Source organism: Choloepus didactylus, chromosome 6, assembly GCF_015220235.1.
Source record: "Choloepus didactylus isolate mChoDid1 chromosome 6, mChoDid1.pri, whole genome shotgun sequence".
Classification (NCBI taxonomy): domain Eukaryota; kingdom Metazoa; phylum Chordata; class Mammalia; order Pilosa; family Megalonychidae; genus Choloepus; species Choloepus didactylus.
This window is the reverse complement of record NC_051312.1, coordinates 3,876,628-3,889,924: the sequence shown is the minus strand read 5'-3', so window position 1 is coordinate 3,889,924 and position 13,297 is coordinate 3,876,628. Positions and strand designations below refer to the sequence as shown.

The 13,297-nt window shown below is 41.6% G+C and overlaps 1 long non-coding RNA gene across 1 annotated transcript in view; it reads right to left on the bottom strand.

Annotated features, from left to right (window-relative positions):
- LOC119536452 overlaps positions 1 to 13,297 on the bottom strand; it is a 55,917-nt gene that overhangs the window by 20,657 nt on the left and 21,963 nt on the right. The window contains exons 2-3 of the long non-coding RNA XR_005217396.1: positions 9,973 to 10,144; positions 9,568 to 9,633 (exon numbers count right to left, since the gene is read on the bottom strand). This is a non-coding gene — a long non-coding RNA (uncharacterized LOC119536452). The remainder of the gene's footprint in view (positions 1 to 9,567; positions 9,634 to 9,972; positions 10,145 to 13,297) is intronic.

The window sequence follows — 13,297 nt, the reverse complement described above, 5'->3', positions numbered from 1 at the left end:
TGTACTATATTTTGTTTATCCACTCATCCAATGTAGGACCTTTAGGCTGTTTCCATTTCTCGGCAATTGTGGACAATGCCACCATGAACATCAGTGTGCAAATATCTGTTCATGACACTGCTTTCAGATCCTCTGGGTAAATACCGAGAAATACCAAGAAATGAAATTGCTGGATCATAGGGTAACTCAATACCTAGATTTTTTAGAAGTTTTAAGAAACGGCCAAACTGTCTTCCAGAGTGGCTGTACCATTAGGCAGTCCCAAAAATGAAGAAGAGTTACAATTTCTCTACATCCTCTATGACAACACGGATGAACCTTGAAGACGTAATGCTGAGCGAAATAAGCCAGGCATAAAAAAAGAAATATTATATGCTACCCCTAAAGGGATGAACATTGAAAAATGTAAAACAAATGGTATATAATGTAGAATGTAGGGGAACTAGTGATAGAGAGCAATTAAGGAAGGAGGAATGATAACCCAATAAGAACAGATAAGCTATCGTGGGTAAGTTTAACGTTCTGGGAATGCCCAGGAATGACTATGGTCTGTTAATTTCTGATGGGTATAGTAGGAACAAGTTCACAGAAATGTTGCTATATTAGGTTATTTTCTTGGGGTAGAGTAGGAACATGTTGGAAGTAAAGTAGTTATCTTAGGTTAGTTGTGTTTTTATTACTCCCTTGTTACAGTTTGTTTGAAATGTTTTATTGTATTTTTTTATATATATTTGATTTTTTTAAAAAAAGAGTTAATTTAAAAAAAAAGACAGAAAAAAATAATGAAAAAAAATATGCAGATCCCCCTTGAGGAGCTGGTGGAGAATGCAGGAGTAATGGCCTGCCCTACCTCGATGGTTGCTAATGTGCTCATAGACATAGGGGACTGGCTGAGCCCTCTACCACGGAATTTACCCTTGGGAAGATGGTTGCTGCAAAGGAGAGGCTAGGCCTCCCTATAATTGTGCATAAGAGCCTCCTCCCGAATGCCTCTTTGTTGCTCAGGTGTGGCCCTCTCTCTCTAGCTAAGCCAAATAGCCAGGTGAAATCACTGCCCTCCCCTCTACGTGGGATCAGACACCCAGGGGAGTGAATCTCCCTGGCAACATGGAACATGACTTCCAGGGAGGAATCTAGACTTGGCATCGTGGGATGGAGAGCATCTTCTTGACCAAAAGGGGGATGTGAAAGGAAATGAAATAAGCTACAGTGGCAGAGAGATTCCAAAAGGAGCTGAGAGGTCACTCTGGTGGGCACTCTTACACACAATATAGACAACCCTTTTTAGATTCTAGTGAACTGGAGTAGCTAGCAGTAAATACCTGAAACTATCAAACTACAACTCATAACCCATGAATCTTGAAGACGATTGTATAAAAATGTACCTTATGAGGCGTGATAATGTTATTGGGAAAGCCATATGGACGCACTCCCCTTTGTCTAGTTTATGGATGGATGAGTAGCAAAATAGGGGAAGGAAAACAAACAAACAAAGGCACCCAGTGTTCTTTTTTACTTTAATTGCTCTTTTTCACTTTAATTTTTATTCTTGTTATTTTTGTGTGTGTGCTAATGAAGGTGTCAGGGATTGATTTTGGTGATGAATGCACAACTATGTAATGGTACGGTGAACAATTGAATGTATGCTTTGTTTTGTATGACTGCATGGTATGTGAATATATCTCAATAAAATGAATTTAAAAAGCCAATAGAGGAAAAAAAAAACTGTTTATTAAGATCACTCAAGCAACTTTAAGTAATTCTGACCATGAAAAGACCTTGGCAAAATAACTTGCTGTTGCTGTAATCTCAACAACAAAAACTCATTCTCTGCTCCAGGGAACTTTCCCAGCATTGCCTGCAGTAAGACATGAGGGATGTAACCACATGGTCTCATAATCAGGACCTTGGAAAACAAACCTGCATGAGGGGAGAGCCTGAGGATAACAAGGAAATGCTGACCAAACAGCTTTCTCTCTTCTATTTTTCTTTTTTTTTTTTTTTTTTTTTTTTCTTTTCTGCTTTCTTCTGGCTTCTGGTCATTTCTTTGTCTGTTTGGGGTTATAAAAGCCCAAATAATTCTTCTCACTCTGAACTGGTCTTGGAAAGCTTTTTTTTTCCCTCCAGTTCTTTGTTGATGCATCTTCAATAAACTCACCTTCTCACCAAGCAAAGAGACTCGTTTCTCTGTTTGATGCAGGATCAGGCGGGCCTAACTATTTAGAACCGTGTTTTCAAACGGTAACAAGACTAAGTGCATATTTGGCCCACTAGAAGTGGCATCAATTTAATAGAACTGAAATGAAATTAGCCAGTGGGTCTTAAATAGGGATTCTCACTGGACACCCATTTCACTGATATCTTTGTCCCTTTATGAGGCCTCCTTCACCCCAAACCCAGCATAGACATCTGAAAACTTGTAGAAAATACTTCATTCATTAGTGGCTTAGTAATTGCATGATTTAATGATGCAACAACTGCTGTCCTGACAAAGAATCAGATCATAAAAATGACAACTCCCGTATTTGAGGGAAATGGGTACATGAGATCTGTGGCTTGCAGGGCAGATGCTACCTGATGGAACATTTGGGAAAAAAACTTCTTGCTTAGATTCTTAAATTTTCCATTGGTGACCAACTCAGTGCATTACATATCACAGTGATGCAGAGGAGTAGGCTCATGTGATTATCATGGATATTCAGTTCTGCAGAAGCTATTGTTTGCAAATAAGGAAACTAAAACTAAGAGAGGTTATTAACCAATCAATCAGGCAATCAATTCATGGTGGAGGTAGAGAAACTTGCCAAGATTTTCTGAAAATTCTACAGCTGGTAGTCTCCTATATGGACTTGAGGAGGAACTGAGTCTTCCCTGTGGAGATTCATCAGCTTAAAGACCAAGATCTAGGAAACCAAAGGAACCATCATCAACATCTCTCAACATTCATCTTCAGGGTTCTTCTCTCCATCCTGTGAATCCAGACCCAAGAGAGATGTCTATGGCTTCCAAGGATCCTTCTAGATGAGACCAGAGCTAGGAGTTATTCTCCTAGAATGGAATGTTAGGAGAATGTTATTCTTCTAGAATGGAATGTTTCCTCCTTGGGTGAGGACCAGAATTGTTGGTGCCTTTCCTGGGTGACAGGGACTGAATACAGTGATCAAATCTGTGGTGGGCTTTGTTTGGGAAGGAGTGAGACTCAGGGAGTTATCCTCAGCCCATAAATTATCTGCTCTTCTGTAGTATCCTCTGATATTCCCACACTTGGAAGACAACAAACCATATAGATCTCCGAGACTGACAACTTCAGTGCAATGAATAAGTGTTTTGTTTTGGTTTTTTTTATTAAATTCAGTTTTATTGAAATACATTCGCACACCATACAATCATCCATGGTATACAATCCACTGTCCACAGTATGATAACATAGTTATGCGTTCATCACCACAATCTATCTCCCAACATTTAATGAATAAGTGTTTTAAAGGAAACACGTGACAAGAACAGCCTCTTATGTAGCAGGAAAATCAGGGAATGGACTCATGGAAGCCAAAAAGGAACAAAGAAGGTTCAAAATGGTGGGTGTGCTTATCTGTTCAGATGTTGCAAAAAGGGGAAGATGAGTGGAGAGATGGGGTCTTCCATTTAGGGCCATGTCCACAACTCTCCTTTACCAACTTTATTCCTTACTAGAAGCTTCAGTTGGAGGTTGCAAACACATCACTGGAGAAACCTACAGAATCTGAGTTTGGCTTTGTTCCTGTTTCGTAAATCAGACTACTGCCACCTATGGGCCCAACAAGGAACTGCTTCCTGACTGCCATTCTGAGTTGAGAATCTCCAGACTTTTCCTGATTACCACCCCCTTTTGCCAAACAGCCATCCCCAAATGGGGTTCAAAACTTGCACAGCACAACCCCATTCCATACGTATTTGCTTGTTTCTGTGTCTTGTTTTATGTCTCCCAGTTGCCTGTGTGTGCTTGACCTTTTTCTGAATATGAAAATATGACGATAAGATCCCATACACAGAAGAGCAGCTGATGGAAGGAGACATCCCAAAGAGTACAAGAAACTTTACTATAGAGACACTCACCAACTACAATAGCCACAGGGTCCCAAGTGTTCAGAACGTTCTCTTTCTCCCAGCCTCTATGATCCCCCAGCAGCTCTCCCTCCCCATAGCTCCTGCCTGACATAGACCCAAATTCCTGGTGCCTCCTCACTTCTTATCCTATCCCCCTGGTTCTGGAGCTCAACAGAAGAATCAGCGTCCAGTTTTGAGGGTAGGTCTTAGAAGGAGGGGTTGGAATCAGGAGAGGTGATAATGGAAGACTCAGGGAGCACGGAGAGGGAGGCCCACAATGCCAACGCTGCCCGGAACAATGAAGGAGGGAATTGTGAGGCTTTTCCAGCATGTTCCAAGGCAGCAGCTCCCAAGTGTGGTCACAGCCCACCCCATGTCTGACGGCTGAGCAGGACAGTGGTCTGGTACCCCCACCCTGGAGGAGACGGCCCCCAGCCAGGAAAACTTGCTGACTAAATGCAGGGAAGGGGATTCCTTGGTGAGCAAGACTGAATGTCTATCCTTGAGGAATGCACCAATCCTTGGTAAGGATATCGTGGGACCCTGTCCCCACATTCTGTGCATGTGAGAATGGAAAGAATAAACAAGAGAAAGCAAGGTTAGAAATGCCCAGAGAGATACTAGCTCCCTAAACCCAGAGACTGGACCCTTGCTTCTCAGAAGAGACTTTGGGTGCTCCTGAGATCGACCTGGAAACCCTCTGGAAAAGATACTTCTCCTGAATGGTGCTAACAGTCTAAGGAGGGAGACTCCAGATAAAGGCAGAAGCCCTGGTCAGTAATGGGGGGCAAAGTGCCTCAGATCTGGGTTCTGGGGGTGTATGTACAAGAAGGATCAGAATGGGTGAGTCTGGGGTGGGCCTTGGGCCTTATTGAGCTCTAAGTGGGCAACAGATGCCCCAAGCAAAACTCTAAGTCTTTCTCCACCCTGAGCGCCCACTCTAGATCTCTGAATTCTGTTACACCAGGGAAAAGTAACAGGGGTGTCTCAGAAATTATTCTCAGAAGTAACAGTGGAAAGGGGGCTGACTGGAGCACTCCTGGCAAAGGGCTCAGATGTGCTAAGGCCCAATGGCCAGCAGGAGTCCAGGCATTGGAGGGATTGGGAAGCAGCCAATGGAGTTGTGGCTCAGAGTGCAGGTGGCAGAAGGGGACCTATCACTGAGGTAGGTATCATGGTTTTAATCCTGGGGATCCTTCTGATGTGTGCATCCTATACCCTCACACCAATTATTCTCAACTTGGTGAAATCTGGGTACCCATTCATTTGTGCCAAGTATGTGAGTAGAATGGGGCAACGTTGCAGGGAGGGCCTGGGAGAGAGGGGGTCCACAAGCTGCTCACATACTACCTCCTAGTGTCTCTGCATTTGTAAAACAAAGACCCAGACATGGAACTTGTTTGGGGGGTTAAACAGGCAACAATGGCAATGGGGGGCTTTGGGAGGAGGCCAGGGTTTGGGTGGTGGAAATGGCTCTGCTGATTGGAACACTGGATTGGCTGGCTCAAACATCATTTCCTCTGGTGGCAATGTAAAACGGTGCAGTCGCTGTGGACGACCATTTAGTGGTTCCTCAGAAAGCTGAGTATGGAACTACTATATGACCTGAAAATCCCACTACTAGGTAATATTCCAAATAATCGAAAACAGGGCCTTAAGCAGGCATTTGCACACTGATGTACAGAGTGGCATTATTCACAATTGCCAAAACATGGAAGCAACCCAAGTGCCTGTCAACTGATGAATGAATAAACAAAATGTAGTATATACACACAATATTATTCAGCTGCAAAAAGGAATAAATTCTAATGTATGTGACAACATGGATGAACCTTGAAGATATCACACTGATTGGAAAAAGCCAGACACAAAAGGAAAAATATCATACAATCTCACTAAATATTAAATATTTAGAATAAGCAAGTTTATAGTTATAATCTGGAATACAATTCAGTAGGGGATGAAGTGGGAGTAGGGAATACGGAGTTAATTCTTAAATTGTATGCTGTTTCTATTTGGGAAGATGTAAAAGTTTTGGCAATAGATGGGTGGAGATGATTACAACATTGTGAATGTAATGAACAGCACTAAATGATATATTTGAATGTGGCTAAAAGGGGAAATTTTTGGTTGTATATTTATTACTAGAACAAAAATTGTGCCTAAGTTTCTCCTCCTGAATGCCTTTTTGTTGCTCACATGTGGCCTCTCTCTCTAGCTAAGCCAACTTGGCAGATGAAATAACTGCCCTCCCCCCTACATGGGATCTGACACCCATTCTGTGGATTCCAGTCAGCCTCTTTCCCCAGCTACTCCTGTCATTGTCCAATGGGCTCATGAACAAGTGGTCATGGTGGTAGGGATGGAGATTACGCATGGGCTCAGGGATTACTGTATTGGCTGGGTGACTGATCCTGACTATAGAAGGAAAACAGGACTGCAACTACAGAATGGAGATAAAGAAGAGATTTCCTGGAACACAGGAGATCCCCTAAGGCATCTCTTAGTACTACCATGCCTTGTGATTACAGTCAACGGAAAACTGCCATAACCCAATCCAGGCATGACTAACAATGGCCCAGAAACTTCAGAAATGAAGGTTTGGGTCACCCTGCCAGGAAAAGAACCATGACTAGCTGAAGTGCTTTCTGAGGGTAAAGGGAACATGAAATGGGTAGTGGAAGAAGTTAGTGATAAATATGCACTATGACATTGTGACCAGTTACAGAACTAAGGACTATGAAGGCATGCATATTTCTTCCTTGTTTTGTTACGAGTATGTTTTTATTTGAACATAAAGCAAATAGTTTGTTTTCTTCTCTTTCTTTTCCCCTTATCATTTTACATAAGTTGTATTTTCATTTCATGGTATTTAAGTTATAGGATATCAAGTTTAAGAGTGAATGTTACCTAGGAGACTGGTGGTTTGGTGGGCTGAGCCCTCTACCACAGGGCTTGCCCTTGGCAAGACGGTTGCTGTAAAGGAGAGGCTAGACCTGCCTATAATTGTGCCTAAGAGCCTCCTCCCGAATGCCTCTTTGTTGCTCAGATGTGGCCCTCTCTCTCTAGCTAAGCCAACTTAGCAGGTGAAATCACTGCCCTCCCCTCTACGTGGGATCAGACACCCAGAGGAGTCAATCTCCCTGGCAACGTGGAATATGACTCCCAGGGAGGAATCTAGACCCAGCATTGTGGGATAGAGAACATCTTCTTGACCAAAAGGGGGATGTGAAATGAAATAAGTTTCAGTGGCTGAGAGATTACAAAAGGAGCCAAGAGGTCACTCTGGTGGTCACTCTTACGCATAATATAGATAACCCTTTTTATGTTCTAATGAATTGGAATCACTAGCAGTAAATACCTGAAACTATCAAACTACAACCCAGAACCCCTGAATCTTGAAGACAATTGTATAAAAGTGCAGCTTATGAGGGGTGACAATGTGATTGGGAAAGTCTTATGGACCACACTCCCCTTTGTCCAGGGTATCGATGGATGAGTAGAAAAATGGGAGCAAAAAAATGCCATTATCTTTGAAGTAATCTTGTGTGGGCAGACATTATCAGTGTTGATTAGATTGTAATTCTTTGAATGTTTCTTTGGAATGCGCCCCACCCAGCTATGGGTGATGACTCTGATTGAATAATTTCCATGGAGATGTTGCTCTGCCCATTCAGGGTGGATCTAAGTTGATCAGTGGAGCCATATAAATGAGCTGACATAACAGAAGGAACTCAGTGCAGCTGCAGCTGAGAGTGACATCTTGAAGAGGAGTTATATCCAAGAGGGACACTTTGAAGAACGCACTGGAACTGAGAGAGACGCTTCAGCTTACAGAGACATTTTGCAGACGGCCTTTGAAAGCAGACTTTTGCTACAGAGAAGCTAAGAGAGGACAAATGCCCCAAGAGCAACTAAGAGTGACATTTTTAAGGAGCTGAGGCCTAGAGAGGAACGTCCTGGGGGAAAGACATTTTGAAACCAGAACCTGGAGCAGACACCGGCCATGTGCCTTTCCAGCTAACAGAGGTTTTCCAGATGCCATCGGCCATCCTCCAGTGAAGGTACCCGATTGCTGATGTGTTACCTTGGACACTTTATGGCCTTAAGACTGTAACTGTGTAACCAAATAAACCCCCTTTATAAAAGCCAATCCATTTCTGGTGTTTTGCATTCCAGCAGCATTGGCAAACTGGAACACACACCCAGTGTTCTTCTTTACTTTAATTTTTATTCTTACTACTTTTGCATGTGTGGTAATGAAAATGCTCAAAATTAATATTGGTGATGGACACACAACTATATGGTGGTACTGTGAACAACTGATTGTATGCTTTTTGTATGGCTGTATGGTGTGTAAATATATCTCAATAAAATTGAATTACTGAAAAAAAAAAAAAAGAAAGAAAAGCCATGGGAGTGTACAACACAAACAGTGAACCCTAAGGTAAACAATATACTACAGTTAACAGTACATTATAAAAATGTAGTTTCATTAATTGAAACAAATGTACCACACAAATGCAAGGTGTTAATAACAGGGTGCTATATGGGAAACCTGTATTTTATACACGAGCTTTCTGCTGATCCTCAATTTCTCTAATAATTAAAAGAAACATAATGACATATCATTATACACTTATCAGAATGGCCAAAATAAAAAATAGTGACAACCCCAAATGCTGATGAGGATGCAGAATCATTAGATCACTAATACATTGTTAGTGGTGATGTAAAATGCTACAACCACTCTGGAAAACAGTTTGGTGGTTCTTTAAAAAAACAAACAAACAAACAAACAAAATAATCCTAATCATACACTTACCAAGTGACCCACAATTGTTCTTCTGAGCATTTATGCAGATTAATGAAAATTTATGTTCACAGAAACCTGAACATGAATGTTTATATCCGGTTGGTTCTTAATACGCACAAATTGAAAGCAATCCAGATCCCTCTATTGGTTGAACGCTTTAACGAGCTGTGGACTGTCCATGCCATGGCATACTGCTCAGCAATGAGAAGGCATGAACTATTGATACACGCATGAATCTCCGGAGGTTAAAAAGTCAATCCTAAATGGTTGCATAGTATGTGATTATGTTTATATGACATGCTTAAAATGACAAATTGTAGAATTGGAGTAAAGATTCATGGGTGCCAGAGGTTAAGCATGAAGTGGGTGTAGCTTGAAAAGGGCAGTGTGAGGGGATTCTGTGTTGATGGAATGTTGTGCACTCACTTTGCATCACTGTCCATACCCTGGTTGTGGTAGGATGCTATCTTTTTTCAAGATGTTCCTATTGGGGGGAAACTGAGAAAAGGGTACCTCAAATCACTTTGGACTCTAACAGTTGCATGTGATTCTATAATCAATTTAAAATAAAAGTTTTCATTGAAAAAAGAAAAAAATGAAAACAAAATATGATTATATCTAAGAGCCTGTTTATTAAAATGAGAAATTTTAGAGAAGACCATTACCATTTTCCAATACGGCATCATCTCAGATGTTTTTGTACATTCTCACACACCATCGGTTGAATCTTTCTGAAGGACAATTCAAAAATACAAATGAAAACCTTTAGAAATATTCATATCCTGTAGAAAACTTCTATAAATATGCTCTATGGATACCATCTAACATTTTGCAACTATGTTTGTAACAAATTTGCAACACAAGATTCTTCATAAAGTCTGCAGCTCAGAAGTGCTGAATAGTCATAAATGTGTTATAGTACATATCAATTTTACTGAAGCACATTTCTGGCATTTAAGAATGATGTGAAACTGCAACTGTAGGGATATGGAATTGCATTTATGATGTAGTTTTCAGTGAAACAATTGGGTTCAGTGAACCAATTTGAATAATCTTCCAAATACACTCACCTCAGTTTGAGAAAGAAAAGGCATCAGCTCCTGCCTTGTGTTTTCTTTCTCCTTTTTTATTTTTCCAGACTCATTCCAGGTCAGGGCAGGTCAGGGGGAGCATGCAGTAAAATCGGTGTTAGAGAACTTTCCTTTAGGAGAAATCACAGATGACTGAAGTACTGGAGAGGCCCTGGGAGAAGACATTGAGAAATGCGGGGACCTGTGTGCTGGGAGCTAATGGGCCTTTCTAATAGCACTAAGCACCAAGATAAGGTTGGGGTGAGTACCTGGACTTCCTCCATCCTAAACACCTCATGGCAGTGCTCCTGTAATATTTTAATGGCCCAAGAGAATGAGTATTTTGCTTTTGCTGTTAAAACTCCCGCATCACCACATACAGCAATGCAGAGCCTCAGATGAACCAGGGGCTCTAAAGGGGTTACGTCAGCTCATCTCTCACCTTGGCACCCAGGACCAGGATTTGTTCCCACAAGGCCTGAGATTGAAGCCCCCTGCAAGGGGTTCATCCAGATGTTTTCCTTTCACTGACAAGACTTTGTGAAACCTGGACCTAAAATTTTTGGTGGTAACAGGCAATGGTATTCCTATGTCCACAGTTCTTGATCCTGGGTGTTCTAAGCAACTCTACACCCTGTGCCCCCTTTCCCAGTGGAAATCAGCCCTAATGTTTGATTTCCCTGATGGGGGGACCAGTGATAGAAGAGCTGCAGAGCTGGTCTTGCTGGTTTTTGTGTCAAACATGAGGCACGATTTGTGACCAGGGAAGGAAGATGAGGAACATGGATTTCTCTCTGTCACGCTCTGGTCTGGGTTTAAGGAGAGTAAACTTACTGACAAAACCAGATAGGGCTTAAAATGTTTTATCACACCTGAACATCCTTCCATGGCAGACAGAATGATTACAATTGGAAAATTTAATTATTCTCTTCTGTAGTTGTTAGAATGTGTGATTTTGCAATGACTATTCATATTTATTCATTTTCCCCAACCACTAAATTAATAGAAACAGAATGAAGGAAGATGTTTTCTGAAAAAGATATCATATGTAAAATTAGAACTGCAGGGTAATCAGTGATTCCAAATGGAATGTGCTTATTACTTTCCTTAGATGCTGATCTGGGCCCTCCCAGGTGTACCAGTTCTCTGTACGAGCATAGTTGGTCAGTTAAGAAATCAGATTGAAATTCTTCCTTCCTGGAGTGAGTAGTGAGAGTCAGATAAAATCACAGAGGTGAAGGGTGTTATAGCAGATGGTGAAAACTTCTGGTGGAGAAAGGAAGCAGTGGAAGGAGAAAGGGAGTGTTGGGGGAACATAAATCTTCCCCGAATGTTTGGCTTATGAGTAAGACTAAACAGAGTGAAATAGTTCATGACCTGAAAAGTCCTCGGAAAACCTTTCCAGCTGGAAGGAAGAGAAAATGCGATGGCCTGTAGCAGGGTAGACCCTAGAGTTTTGTTGTCAGCCAGGAGGGCAATGAGGGTGAAACAGCAAACCAGGAGAGCAGTCCAGGAGTATATGAGTGGTGAGGGTCAGGCACAGCTTCTATAGGACACAAGGCATTGTAAGGACACTGGCTTCCACTCTGATAATCCTGATGAACTGATGACTTCCATTGACAAAGAAAATAATGGAGATTGTTGGGTGGCTGCTCTTGCATTTTTATTAATGCTATATTCAAATAATTTTAAATTATATTAATATATTGATATATTTGAATACATTGATAGTAGCGTCAAATATATTTGTAAATAATATACTCAAATGATGGTTTAGATATAAATGAAGACTTTTCTGCCTGAGTGCATCACAAAAGTTCTGTGGTATCTGCAATTAGGGTATACTGGGATAAACACATTCTGCTGAGATTGATTCTATAAAACACCAGCAGCAGCAGCACTTAACAGGCTCTGAAGGTCTCGTTTGAGTAAGACGGATGTGATGAAAGGATATCAAGTCCATTAAGGAGCCCCTGGACCAGCTGTACATCCAGATCTGGGAGCCTGCAGGCACAGTTGGACTGCAGCAGAACTTTAGGAAACCACAGTGAGGTGGCAGATACGGAGAAGATCGGAGGACTGTGGTAGCCAACGAGGCTCCCCAACTCCTCCAAAAACCTTTGGAAAGCCCCAGCATTGGAGAAAAGAGACAGGTGAGAAGAAATGCATATATTTTATATTATTTGACTTTTACCCATTTTCTCCTCCTTGGATATTCTTAGCATCTCTTCCTTATTGTGCCAGCCTTTGCCTGAGAGAAGTGATGTCTTTTCTATCTGCTTCCCCATTGTCACTGCCTCCAGTGCCAAGGGGAGCAGGATGAGCTGGCTTTGCTTGTCCCCCTGGAGAATGGGATAGGGACACTCAGGAGACAAGGCAGGGGCACCAAGAACCCCTGAGGGGACAATGGGGGACTCCACATGCCCACACTCTCTTAAACACACTGCTCTATGCCTTTTTTTCTTCTTTGGTTTCTCAAACCTCCAGTAAATGATGCTTAATTGTCAAGTAAGGAAGGAAAGGCTGTTCTGTTTGAGCTTCCGTTAGGTAACTTCCCCAAAAGAAAAATAAAACACAATTCTTGGAATTTAAGAAAATGGTATGGATCCTTGAAAGTCACATCTTAAAACCAGACATATTTGGTCATAAGAGAAGAAAACAGTACACTAGAAAAATGGGGTAGAATTCATATTTGCCAGGATGGATGATAAGCCAGCTCAATGTATTACTCCACCTGTTTAAAAGATGTCATTCATACAGGGAAGTCACAATGAGGAAAGGCAACCAAGAGCATCACTTCTGACATGTTTTAGTTCCAATAAAACGATCTCTTATCAAAACTTAAGTATTGTCTGGCTCCAGGGGCAGAGCGCAACCTACCACAGGGATGTCTATCTCAAAAGCATTAATCTTTACCACATAATTGGATCCGCTGACTGCATTATCAATCTAATGAAGACAACAAAAGCAGGATAAATATTGAAAGATTCTGAGAAATCTGGTGACCAAGGATGGATAACTGCTGTGCTTCAGATCATTCAGAATTAAGCAGTGAGTTTCCATCCTGCTCTCTATTTCATACTGTGCAGTGCTTCCCTCTGCATGATGATTACAGACCCATTTGTGTTGTGTTTTTATACATGAATATGACTCATACCTTTAGAGTCAGTCCACTCGTATTGGGACAGATGATTGTGAGCCTGCAGGGTGTTGAGCCCTATCTACTTGGCTGTCAGTACTCAGCAAGGACACTCTCTGTCACTTCATGGATAGCTTTGATTTCAGAACTAGAAATACACAAAAAATAAAATAAGGCAACTCCACT